The sequence below is a fragment of the Myotis davidii genome, unplaced genomic scaffold (assembly GCF_000327345.1).
Source record: "Myotis davidii unplaced genomic scaffold, ASM32734v1 scaffold1120, whole genome shotgun sequence".
NCBI lineage: Eukaryota > Metazoa > Chordata > Mammalia > Chiroptera > Vespertilionidae > Myotis > Myotis davidii.
The window spans coordinates 473,404-487,438 of NW_006292588.1; the positions used below are offsets into that span (position 1 = coordinate 473,404).

The 14,035-nt window shown below is 43.9% G+C and overlaps 1 protein-coding gene and 1 pseudogene across 1 annotated transcript in view; both read left to right on the top strand.

Moving 5' to 3' along the window:
- The first annotated feature begins 3,445 nt into the window (after nt 1-3,445).
- LOC102770578 lies at nt 3,446-3,860 on the top strand (annotated as a pseudogene).
- Nucleotides 3,861-8,872: 5,012 nt separating this feature from the next.
- PTER (phosphotriesterase related) overlaps nt 8,873-14,035 on the top strand; it is a 72,510-nt gene continuing 67,347 nt past the window's right edge. The window contains exon 1 of the mRNA XM_006766040.2: nt 8,873-9,008. The gene's annotated coding sequence lies outside the window, so the exon portion shown is untranslated. The remainder of the gene's footprint in view (nt 9,009-14,035) is intronic.

A 14,035-nucleotide genomic window follows, 5' to 3' on the forward strand; every position in this document is an offset into this window, starting at 1 on the left:
AACATTTTGTTAAAGTGTGAAATGTTTGCACCTGGCTATAAAGCAAGTCATGTTCCTGGGCTGAAGAAACTACAAGGAGGTTAGTAGCTAGGGAGAGGAAGCCAGACGTTGCTACTTGACATCATTACCCAGTCTGACACTTAGCATATTAGCCTTTTATATGTATAGACTAGAGGCCTGGTGCACAAAATTCATGCATGGGGGGTGAGGAGGGAGAGGGGTTGTCCCTCAGCCAGGCCTGCACCCTCTCCAATCTGGGATCCCAATCACAATCCAGGACTGCTGGCTCCTAACCGCTCTCCTGCCTGCCTGCCTGATTGTCCCCTAACCGCTCCCCTGCCAGCCTGATTGATGCCCAACTGCTCCACTGCTGGCCTGATCACCCCCAACTGCCCTTCCCTGCCTGCCTGGTCACACCCAACTGCCCTCCCCTGCCAGCCTGGTCGCCCCCAACTGCCCTCCCCTGTTGGCCTGGTCGCCCCCAACTGCCCTCCCCTGCAGGCCATCTTGTGATGACATCACACAAGGGCGTCACATGAGGACATGCCACCACCTAGGCTTTTATTATGTAGGATATTGAATTTGCCAAAAGTTTAAAAACTTATGTTGTTTTCTATTACTCTATCAATGATGTGAGTCAGAGTAGCTTTTTAAAAAAAAAAAAATAGGTCCCTGATTAACTGCAAATTCTGTTTATTCTGCCTTCATAGAAAGTCATCTTCATACTGTGAATCGGAGCCAGACCAAAGGGATCACTCAGGTCAGGGACATCTGCGAGGTCAGGTGTGAGCAATGAAGAGCAAGGCTAGGTTTTCATGCAATTGATGGGCAAGAAATCATTTCCAACCAAGGCAATGGGACTTCTCTCCAATCTCTGGATCAGGAAGAGGAATTTTATGGCACATTTTCCATGGCACATGGCTCCTTGAAAACAAAGCACAAAACAGGTACATGTTAACCACCAGCATCTCTGTTCTGAAAGCTTTGCCTGCGTCGTCACTGAAACATTGTTTCCAGAACACAGACTGCAGGCACATAGAGATGTGCTGGAATTTGCTGCAAAATTAGACACACCAACATTGCTTTTCAGACCACTGATGCCCAAATGCTGCTCCAATCAAAATAATGAAACAGATCGCTTAACACCATTGCCTCTTGGACGCTGACATCCAGGAGATGGTGGTGGTGGAGGTGCCTTGAAAGCTGGGGTGTCTCTAAGAACGGCGGCAAGGAAAAACCAATGTAACGTTCAGGAGAGTGGCTTTCCTGTGCAGGGCTGGGAGGACTGGGTGAGTGGAGAGGTAACGAGACTGAAGGAGAGTGTGCAAGGGGCCTCCATAAGAGTGGGAATGTTGGGTGGTGGGTTCACAGAAGTTTGCTTTATTGCTAGGCTTTGTATCTTCCATAATATTTATTGAATATGTCCAGCCATGACAATTAAAATACTGTGTGTCTCAAGCTCAAATGAAACTGTCTGTTAAGCTTCCACACATTTATGCTCCTTTTGTTAAAAATAAAAAAGATAGTTCTCTATTAAAATGGCCCCACCATCCTCACATCTTATTACCATCTAAATATCAGAATAATGAAATGGGCTATTTTAAGAAACCTTAAGAAGAAGAGTGCCAAAGCCTAGTAGAGAAGTTTTCCTGTTGTACCGGTTCCTATGAACATAGTCAAGTGCACACACTTGCATGACGGTGCAGTGCTTTCTGACTCACTCTGCTTCTCTGAAGTTCAGTCCTTTCTCTGGGACTTCAGGTTCTTTGAGTTAAAAGCTCCTTTGAGTTTGCTCATTTCTCAGCAGTGGGTGATTTAAAAAATGTCCTTTACCTCCTCCCAAGGGGAGAGTGTTAGATACTAGATTGTTTATCAGATCTTCTTGTGGCTCTAAAAGTCTCTGCCTCTGTGACAGTCAAGGCACGTGTTAGCTTGTCTTTTCCCAGCTCCCCCATTCTCAAATCATCCAGTTTCTTCCTCAAATAATTGAAGAAAAAGAAGGTGTGGAATTGGAACTCTGCTCCCTGATTCCTCCCTTCTTTGCTTTTCAATGCAAGTCAACTCTCCTTACCCATTAGCAGAACACCCCTTGGTCCTTCTGCCTAACCAGTGCTACACACACACACACACACACACACACACACACACGGCATATAGGAAGCCTGGCCTCACTGAGTCACTAGTTTAGCTCTAATCTTGCTTCTGCTGATCTGTGCCAGGCACTCATTCCCTTATCTATATAGTAAGAGCTAACATTTGTTGATCCCTTTGCTATGTACTGTGCTACGTATTTGAATTGCTAGGTAGTTAGCAATTCTTAGTATTTGGAGTCAGCTAATTCTAGATTTGAATCTCAGCTTACCCCCTTTATTAGCTATGAGACCTTGAGCAAAAACACTTTACATCTCTGAGCCTCAGTTTCCACATCTGTAAAATGGGGATTATGTAAGTATAAAAATCTCTAAAATGTTTGTAAGGGGCTATTAGAATAGAGAGTGGCACACAGACGTTCACTAAATGATAGTTACTTTTGTCACTATTATTGCCAGGGGCACTACACTGGACAATATTCCCATATCCTTACTCCTGTACTCCTCCCTGAGACTCTCATGCCTGATTTCACAGCCCCCGCCTGGGTGTCAAATCCCTTCTCCTGACCCCTGGATCTTGGGCTTTTCTTTCTGATGGTCCTCACAGGGGAGGCCTTTCAGAGTGCTGCACCCTGAGGCCCACCTATCCTGTCATCTAAAAGCACACTATTTACCCCATTCTATTCTCTATACTTAAACCCTAATTACCCCTCCTGTCTAGCCAACCTCCCATTATTGCTCTGAAGACTCCAGATAAGAGACTTTCACATAGTATATCACTCAATCCCATACAAACACTACGAAGGTTCCAGGTCTCTACCATCTTCAACATAGGAGGTGTTTTCAGTTTTCACCATTTCCCAGAGGATGGCACATGTATCACATCTGCTAAGTCACATGGCCATGCCCAACTGCAAGAGGGGTCGCGTAGGGTCATCTGTAACCGGGTGACCACAAAACCTGCTAAATTATGAGAGTAAAAGAAAAGGAGAGTGATCTGAAGGACAGCCAGCAAGCTGCCAGAGGAAGATGATAGTAGTGTCATTTCCTGTGAGGACACTGTGACTGGGGGAAGTTAAGAGGTCCTACAGAAAGACACAGAGGAGCCAGGAATTGCGTCAGGTCTATCAGACCCTGGAGCTGCTTCTGAAGGTCCTGGTGGGCACTGCCTGAGTGCCCGTGTTCACTGAGCATGCAGCTGCTTCTCTCAGGAGGTTTGTCAAAAGAGAAGACTCTGGTTCTCCTCCTAATCTACGTAGAAGATCAAAGCAAATTCCCCTCTTCAGATATTTTAGCTAGGGTTGCAAAGGACGTATTCTTTACATAGAACAAAATATTTTAGATTGGCCACCATCATGAACGACACAGTAACTACCCTGACCAGGAGGTTCATGACCGACAGACTACTTCAGTGGAAAAAAATGGTCATGGACTTCCTTTTCCCTGGGAAGGCAAAGGTAACCCAAGACAAAAATTTGGGAAAATCTAGCCAAAATGTACAAGACCACACCAGATGCCATCTTTGTGTTTGGATTCAGAACCCATTTTGGTGGTGGCAAGACAACTGGCTTTGGCACAATTTATGATTCCTTGGATTACATAAAGAAAAATGAACCCAAACATAGATTTGCAAGACAAGGCCTATGTGAGAAGATAACCTCAAGGAAACAGAGAAAGGAACACAAGAAGAGAATGAGAATCAGGGGAACCGCAAAGGCCAATGTTGGTGCGGCCAAAAGTGAGCTGGAGACAGGACAGCAGAAAAAGTAAAGAGTCTTCAGGGACTTTATCTGTGGTGATGGTATAGATTTTTCATAAGAGGATTAATAAACTGAGAATTTAAATACATATATATGTGTATTTGTTTAATATATGTATTTAAATATATAAATATATACATATTTTAAATATATATATATATATTTACATATATATGCTAAAATATATTTAAACCAGTATTTATGCAAAGTTTCTGAATAGGAATTTAAACTAATTCCATGGCAAACCTCTCCCCTTTACACACACAATTTTCAGCAATCCTGCAATGAAAACAAAGAAATTATCCCTATTACTTTTTTAAAAATCAAGTTACTTGAATTATGAATTCAAGTCATCCTTTTAATGCTTGCTTTTAGTCCACATTGTTTTGTTTTTCAACACTGAGAAAACTACCATTTGGTATTCTTCCTAGACACACATGCTTGAACTTAACAGTGAATGAATAGCTGTCCTGCTAACTTCTTTGGTTGTAATTTTATTCTGTTTAATTTATCTCTCAACACTGTTTTTGTTAAAGATCAATAGTCACATTGTTATGTGCTAATAGATGCCTCTAACACTTCCATAACTCTCTTAAAGATTTGAAAGCATCATGGAAGCCATTTCATATTATCAGCGACTGGCTAAATGAGGATGGCTTTCAATTTGCATAGGGAACTATCCAATTCTCTTACCAGCACAAATACTATATCAATCAGGGTAAGCTATCTACTGTAAAAAATGACTCCCACATCTCAGTGGCTTAAGACAATAGTTAATTTTTCACTCACAGTTTCTCAAAGTTAGGATAGGTAGAGGGCCTGCTCAGATGACCATTCAGATACGTCCCCTCTCTCCTGTAGTTCTAGTCTCCAGGGCTAGGAATTCTTTCCATCCTGCCCACAAATGGAGAGAGAGTGGAGAATGATGGGTGGGTGGGAGGTTTTTTAATGGGCCAATTCTGGAAGGCACATGTCACTTCTGCCACACTCCAATGCCTGGCACTCGAAGGACTGCCCCTAACTGCAAGGAGGTTGGGAATTGTTGGTGTAGGTATGTGCCCAGGAGGAGGAGGAGGAAGTGGGTTTAGTGAGCATCTAGCCATCAAATACCTTTGAGTCTGTCACAAATACCAAAATAAATTGCTGTCAAGAAAAAAAAAGGCAATTTAATTTAAAAGTGTTTAAAACTAATGCTGGCATAATTTAAACATTTTTTAAATTAATAATGTAGTTTATATTTATGACTTATTATTTATACTAGCAAATCTAGTGAGAGAAATAAGCAGCCAAATTCAAGTCAACTTTTTACAAGTTATTTGCAAACAGCTATCTAAAGTCTAAATATTTTTTATTGTGAAAAAATATGCATAACATTTACTATTTTAACCACTTTTAAGAGTACAGTTCAGTGGCACTAAGTACATTCACATTGTTGGGTTAATGTCACTACCATCCATCTTCACTTTTTTTCATATTTACAAATTGAAAATCTGTATGTATTAAACACTAACTCCCCATTCACCCTCCCTCAAGCCTCTTGTAACCACTACTCTGTTTTCTGTATCTATGAATTGGACCACTCTAGGCACTTCTACAAGTGAAATAATGCAATATTTTTCCTTTGTGTCTGGCTTATTTCACTTAGCATAATGTCCTCAAGATTCATTTAAGTTGTAGCATTATCAGAATTTCATTCCTTTTTAAGGCTAAATAATCTTCCACTTTATGGACCTACCACATTTGTTTATCCATTCATCCATTAATGGACTCTTGGGTTGTTCCCACCTTTTGGCTGTTGTGAATAATGCTGCTATGAACAGGGTGTACACATATGTGAGTCTCTGCTTTCACTTCTTTTGTATATATAGCCAGAAGTAGAGTTGCTGGTTCAACTGGTAAGTCTATGTCTGATTTTTGTAGGAATTGCTCTACTGTTTTCCACAGCAGCTATAAGTCAGAATAGTTTTAAAGACAAACTTGTAATCGGTTTCTACAAAAGGTAGTGACTCATCTGTAACATTATAGTCCCCATAAAAGGTTCCTTGAATTGGGGGATTATGTGTTTCCAATGTTATTCTTCAAAAACTAGGATAGTTTTAAATTTTATTTTTCCTTTGCCTCTAAATGCAGTAATAAAATATATTGAGTAGTTAGTTGTATTCTCTGGGTGGTTTAATGAATAGGAATTTAATAGAAAAATGTGTGTTTTTCAAGTGCCTTAGCCCCCTTGTGACATTGGTATCTATTCCATTTCCTAGAAATGATGGGAACGGTTTACCACGCCATGGCTAAAAATTTAAGCAGGAAACTCTGCAGCACTGTCATGTTAACTTCCAGTTAACAATTAAAACCTGACAGTAAGATGATATTGTAATGCTCTTTTCTGCTGCTCATCTGACAAATTATCTGGATTACTTTATGTTTTGCCCTCTCCAGATTTTTTTTGTAGAGACTCTTTCTGTTATATTTAAAACAACTAACTCGGTGATGAAAACCTGAGTGCTTTCCAGAAGTTTAACCCAAACGGTGAGGGGGTTTGGATGTTTGGTTTTGATTTCATTCTCTCCGCCAATTTTATGTTTCTGCGTCCGTCTGGGGACTGTGAAAATTCAAACACACGATGAAGATGAAAGGCGGGGACTGTGGAAAAGAGAGTGCATTTGAACTGAACCCTAAACTGAGAGATTCATTTGCAAACCTTTGGTTCCTTAATAATGTGATTTTTAACTTGGCTATTTCATCACAGACATTGATAGTCCAGGGTTCAAAACATATGTCCAAGCTAAGCTTTCCCAGGAAGAAAGGCTGAATAATGAAGTTGGGCACAAGGCTTGAGGCCAGATTACCAGTTTTGACACCCGCACCTAATAAAAGATCCCTCCTATCTGTTCTTGCCTACCCGACCTCAAGGCTAGTAGATTTGGGGACCAGTAGTATAGAATGTTTATTTTTTAATTATTTTTAAATAGGATAGCATGTGATGTTTACCTAATAGTAATATTTAAACCACTTATGATATGAAATGGAGTTACAGTGTGTACTCAAATGCTTTATGCTATCAAATATTTTCACTGTTGTACATTGGACTTGCATGAATTTCTCTCCCCTTGTTTGAAAACACGTGTTCACAATAGCTTGATGCAGCTCCTGAAATAAAACTCCTGCATATTAATTTGAGGTTTCTTTGAAGCGACTTCTGTCAAAGAGAAATGAAATCTAGACCAGTTCCTCTTTAACAGTATGTTTTTAAGGAGGAAAGCCATAGAAATAAGAGCCTGAAGGGAAAATCCATCACAAATCTTGCACAACAGGTGCAAAGTGGGCAGTGGAGAATTTAGTAACTTCCACAAAGAAAAACCAAAGTCATTTTTTTTAACACAAATCTTGTGTATAATTTCATGTGTGGCAGCAAGGGCTAGTAAAATACATAATATTATAAATAATGGACGTTAGGCCTCTCGTTAACAACCATTGTCAGGTAGACATGTATCCGGCTTCGTGGCTGCAGTGCTGGTAATCTAAGCGGTAGTCTACACTGAAATTGCTCTAGAAGGCTCCCTCGATCCATCTACTCACTATACAATCTCAGTATAAGCCCAGCCATTCCTCGTAATATTCAACTGTCTCAATACTCATCCCTCTGGAGTTCTTAACCACTACTTTTTTCTTGTCTTTCCCACCTCTGGGCCTGTTTTTATCCCCTTCCCTGTCTAGGATGTAAGCAGCCACCATTCTTTAGGACAATTGCTCTCACTCAATATTTTCTCCCTGCCTAGCCCTTACCAGCCAACATCTTTATAACTACTTATACTTTCACTTTTCTTGAAAAACAAACAGAAAGAAAAAAAAACACACCAAAAAGAACCCACACAAAATAAAACATTTATATCCTTTTTTTCCTCTTTTTTCTGACTTAACTATATTAATGTTTTCCCTAGGCTCCTATCAAAGTGCCTGCTCTCTACTAAAAAGGTATGATAGAGGGACATCAACCAAACTGGGGTCTAGTCCTGGCCTTGCACGGGCAGCTCTCTCTAAGACTGTTTTTGTGTCTGTAATTGGAGGAAAGAGAGATCCCACACACACAGGGTTATTCTAAAAGTTAAACACGATACCATACACAAAGTACCTGTTATAAAGCCTAGCAGAGTTGGCCTCAGGAAATACCATCCATTATTATTAAATGCCCACCTTCGTTTCAAATGACAACCGAAGGTTCATCCTCTTTTCCTCAGATTCAGGATAAAATTAATTGAATCCACTGTAACACTTAAAGGTGTTACTCCATATTTTGGCAACTGATCCTAGCACGGCGTTTTGTAGACAGACTCACTCGTAGTCACTAAGCCGACTTCAGTTGCATGACATGCTCTGGCCAGTTCACATGCTCTGCTACTCTATTTTAAACACGAGAAACCTCAAGCCCAAGGACAAGAGAAGGTGGATAAATAAGCCCAAATCCTGTTCATGACACCCAGTTGCCAGGGCAGCCCCTCTGACTTGTTACCCTTGGAGAAAACTTGGAAGGGTTTTTGGAGCGACTGAAGCCTCTGTGTTCCTGGCTTTTCTACAGAGAACTGGGATCTGGGGGAATGTAGCTGCTTCCTTTCCCCTTGGGGATCTAGCCCCTTGCCCATTCAGCTCAGTGGCACTAGACAGAGGTGAGAAACCTCTCCCTCCAGGATATTTGGGGACTAAGGACAACAGACTCTTGCGCAGAGAAAGTGGGTTCCCAACACAGACACTTAGCACATCTTGCAGCTACAGCCTGCTGTCCCCTTCTGGGGTAGGACGGGGTCTCCAGCAAGCTGGAGCCTACACTTGACCTCCAGGGGGATGGGTGTGTATGGGCGGGAGGGGGGGAAAGAAGGGAGAAGGAGGCCCCCCCACCACCGCGGCTCCCTGGGCGTGGCCTATTCTCAGGGTGGGGCGTGGCTGAGACCTCAGGGCGTGGCCTGGGGCCCGTAGGGGCGTGGCTGGGCCAGGGACCTGAGGGCGGGGGAGAAGACTACGCGGGGGGTGAAGTGGGAAGGAAGCGGGGCGAAGTTCAAGGTTCTGGAAGTTGGGGCCTTGCTGAGGGTCCCCGTGGAGAAGGCTGCGCTCCTCGAGAAGAGGGAAGGTCCTGGGAGCCAGAGCGGGCGCGGGAGCCGTGGGCCTGGTAGGAAGGGTGGGGTGCCATGCCGGGAGCCCCCGCGGCGGGATCGCGGCTCAGCTCTGCGCCTTCCTCTCGCAGGGAGCCCGCGGAGGTTAAAGCCGGCCGCGCCTGGGCCCGGTGCTGCTGCCTTGCCCCAGAGCTCGTTGAAGCTGCACAGCCTTGGGTCACCAGGCTGAGCGAGGTCTGGGAGGCCGGCCTGGGCTTGGAGGGGTCTGGGTGCCCCGAAGTGTTAAGGTCCCGCCCAGCCCTGGCCTGAACCTGAGGCGGGGAGTCCGGCGGGAGGGAGGCCCGAGGGCCCGCACGGCCAGCGCTCAGTTGTCTCCGAAACTCTCCAGGTCCCCTCCGTGCAGCCGTGCTGGTTGAGGGGCGCCTCTCCTGGCCCGGCCGCCTTCAATAATCACAGCCTCGGGCTCTGCCACACCTTAATGGTTCTGGTGTCATGAAGTATTGCAAGCACAGTAGGTGCGCCTTCCCGACCAGAGGAGTGTGGCATTTACAGCTGCTATGCTGGGATATGCTAGCGGCGGTGCAGTGACATCTCTGAGCCCGTTTGCAGATACAAACTTGTGCCTTGTGTAGAACCAGGAGTCCATTTGTCCTCAAACCACAGCTCCAGTGGAGGAAACTGACAAGCATTTATTTACTCCTAGCCTACAGGATAATGGATTCATTGTCTACAGAGGGAATGTCAGTAAGAAAAGAGCCCTAAGACTTAGGAAACCAGCTTATCCTATTACATTTTCTTTTACGGGGACAGGACGGGTGTACTCAGCTATCCCATAGAAATAAGCAGCCCCTTCAAAAAGAAATCTCTGTGCATCCTGCAAAGATTAGACAAGTTGCTGGCTGTTGATAGCAAGGTAGCAACTTCATTATTTTTTTAAAAAAAAGATAATTCAAACACAGAATTTACAAGGTGCTACTTTATGAAATTTTTCCTCATTTGCGGAGGCTAGAGGTTGCTTTATGTTATAAAATTTACCAAGATATGCGTAACATAGGTATTTGGAATAAAATAGCAAAGTGCATTTTGTTGCTCTCCCCTGATCTTAGAATCATAATAGAAATGCCCAAGCCTGTATTTGTTGACAGTTGGTAAAACCTAATCACCAGGGTTCTCTGAACTCTAATTGAATCCTCTCCACAGCCCCCACCAGATATTCCCTTGTTGAAGGAAGGTAAGGCACAGAGAAGTGAGGCCACGCGGCTGGTAAGTTTAGAGAAAAAAATTATGTATTTCTAACTCCAAAGCCTGTGCTCTTCCCCCTTAGCCACCTGTACGTTATTTTTCACAAGTAGATAAGCAGTCAGAGAGGTTGCTGGTTTTAAGAACCCTGGACCCATGTGTACAGCCTAACCCTAGTTCTGGTTCCAGTACTGACTTTGTACAAGCTCCTTATCTTGATCTCTAGTATCTCCTAGATCTAAAAAAAAAAAAATCTATAGATGAGTGAAAATAAGATTCTGCTTTTACCAATTAATGCTATTGTTGGCCACATTTGGTGTAGAAATTACAGGGTGGTCAGGAAGGGTTAGCTGATTCATTCAATAAATATGCATGTGTGCCACGATCGCACTGGGGCTCCAATGGAGAGCAGGTCAGGTGAGGGTTCCCCTTGGACTTCAGATTCTGGTTGGAGGCAGAGGAGCCTGAGGAAACAAGGAAGGAACCAACAAACAAGTTAATTAACAAACAGCTGCAAATGGTTAACAGAGAGTATGATGAGGAAAATGGGGTGTATGTGTGTGGGGGCGCACATTGGTTAAGGTGGTAAAAAGAGGCCTCACCAAGACCTGGTTTATAAGAATGAGATGGACCTAGTGATGTTTATTCCTGCACTGGGCCCTGCAAGGGCAAAGGAGGCAGGAAAAATTAGAGCATGGTCTAGAAATTGCCAGAAGGTCTTTGTGGGTAGAGCGTGATTCATTCCAGATGAAGTTGGGTAAGACCATGTTGTGAAGGGCTGTTTGTGTCTAGTAAAGACCCTAGATTTTCATCTAATAGCAATGGGAAGCCACAGTAGGCAGGGGAGTGACATGAAGGTGGCTACGATGAATCCACAGGGAGGGTGATGGTGGCACAGGCTAGGGTAGGGGCAGTGGACACAGAATATGGAGGGTTTTTTTTTTGTGTGTTTTTTTAATATATTTTATTGATTTTTTATAGAAAGGAAGGGAGAAGGATAGAGAGTTAGAAACATCGATGAGAGAGGAACATCGATCAGCTGCCTCCTGCACACCCCCGACCAGGGATGTGCCCGCAACCAAGGTACATGCACCTGACCGGAATCGAACCCGGGACCCTTCAGTCCACAGGCCGATGCTCTATTCACTGAGCCAAACAGGTCAGAGCCAGAATATGGAGTTTTTAAGTATCACTTCACCGGTGGGGCCTTCCTGACAACTCTATTTATAATAACATTCTAACACTCTGGAACATCCTGGCCCTCCTCATCCTCCTAGTCACTTGGCTTTCCTCCATATTACTTATTTCCATAGGACATAATGCATATTTTATTTATAAATTGTTATTTATGGCCTCCTATGAGAATGTCAGCTACAGGAGAGCAGGGTTTGCATATCTTGGGTACTGTTGTTTCTCCAGCACCTGATGTGGACTCTTAATACATTATGTTGTATGAATGGATTTAATAAATGGTTTGGGTTTGGATTCATAGATTTTGCTGATGAATTGGATGTGGTAGTGAAAGAAGGAGAAATCAAGGATGACTCTCAATATGCTGGCTTAGAAACTGGATAGATATTGAAATCAATTAAGAAGAGGAAGGCTGGGAAGACAAAGTGGGGGTTGGGGTAGGAGAAATTGAAAGTTCTATTTGGTACCTAGTAAGTCATGGTGTGTAGATTAGTTATCTATTACTACATTAAAACAATTGCCCTACAATTTAGCAGATTAAAACAAACATGTATTATCTCCCAGGTTCTGTGAGTGGTTCTGGCTCAGGGTCTCTCATGAGGTTACAGTCAAGCTGTCAGCCAAGCTGTAAGACAGTGATGGCGAACCTTTTGAGCTCGGCGTGTCAGCATTTTGAAACACCCTAACTTAACTCTGGTGCCGTGTCGCATATAGAAATTTTTTGATATTTGCAACCATAGTAAAACAAAGACTTATATTCTTGATATTTACTTATATATTTAAATGCCATTTAACAAAGAAAAATCAACCAAAAAAATGAGTTCGCATGTCATAGGTTCGTCACCACTACTGTAAGATCTGCTTTTGGCTTTTTCACGTGGTTATTGACAGACCAGCTGGCCGTTGGCCAGAGACTTTAGTTCCTTGCTATATGGACCTCTCCATCGGTCTGCTTCCCCCAGAGTGAATGATCCAAGAGAGAAAGGAAACCCAAGGTAGAAGCTACCATGTTTTAAGCTAATCTCCACATGGCACACCATCACTTCTACTGTATCCTGTTGGTCACCCAGACTGTCCCTGATGAGGTGTGGGAGGACGTGAATTCTGGAAAGGGCAGGAGTTGTTTGAGGCCACTGCAGAGGCTGCCTACCAGAAGGTATAGTCGGCAAATTGAGGCTCGTGAGCCACATGTGGCTCTTTGGCTCCTTGAGTGTGGCTCTTCCTAAGCTTTAGGAGTACCCTAATTAAGTTAATAACAGTGTACCTACCTATATAGTTTAAGTTTAAAAAATTTGGCTCTCAAAAGAAATTTCAATCGTGTACTGATGATATTTGGCTCTATTGACTAATAAATTTGCCGACCACTGGTATAGGAGATATCCAAAAGGAAGCTGTTGGGTATAGTCTACTGTAGCTCCCAGAGATCTTATCTGCAGATAATTATTTGGAAGTCATCATGATATATGAAACTGTTAGAACTGTACAAGAGGACCCAGGGAGAGAAATAGGGAAGGGAAGAGGGCCCTGGACCAATCGAAGAGCCCGATATTTAGTATTTTCTGAAAAAATGCAATTTAACATAACTTAAATAAAGTATGAATAGTTAAATGTTGACCCAGATAGGAGTAAAGAACAAGAGGACATATATACAGATAGAACATTTAAAGTTTTGAAAAGTCTGTGCTTATGTACTTAGTGCCCCTTGGTCTGACGTTTGGTCATTGCTCCCTGGGGTAGTAGTAGAAGGTAGAAAATCCCTATGTAAGGCTTTCAGAGGTTGCTGTTAGAAATTAACCTTGAAGACAAAATAATGAACTGTATAGCATGGAAGAAACTACTGACCTTGGAAAATGTCCATCTTTGCTTCCATATGCTTTGTGTTACTATATAAGGAGTCTTGCTCTTCAAACATCTTAAACTAGAGGCCCAGTGCACAGATTCGTGCACTGGTCAGGGACGTGGCCTGTGGAGATTGGCCCGCTGTAGGAGCGCCACTCATCCCGGTCAGCCAAGTGGCACTCCCACTGTGGGAGCACACTGACCACCAGGGGGCAGCTCCTGTGTTGAGCATCTGTCCCCTGGTGGTTAGTGCACGTCACAGCAACTGGTCGACGGGTCGTTCTGGTTGTTCTGCCATTCAGTTGCTGGGCTTTTATATATACATATAGACTAGAGGCCTGGTGCATGAAATTTGTGCAGGGGTGGGGGGAGTCCCATCAGCCCAGCCTGCACCCTCTCCAATCTGGGACCCCTCAGATCGGGCCCCAGGATCGGGCCTAAACCGGCCGTCGGACACCCCTCTCACAACCTGGGACCTCTGGCTCCTAACTGCTCACCTGCCTGCCTGATTGTCCCTAAATGCCTGCCCTGCTGGCCTGGTCACCCGCAACTGCCCCCCTGCCCACAGGCCTGGTTGCCCCAAATTGCCCGGCCCACCGGCCTGGTTGCCCCTTACTGCCCCCCCCACCACCAGCCTGGTCACCCCCAACTGCCCTGCCAGCGGCCTGGTCACCCCACGCAGCCTGCTGCTCGGTTGTTTGGTCGTCCCTCACTAACACCCCTGCCGGCCTGGTCGCCCCACACAGCCTGCTGTTTGGTCATCTGTCCGGTTGTTTCGGTTGTGATGGCCCTTGGCTTTTTATATATTAGAAAA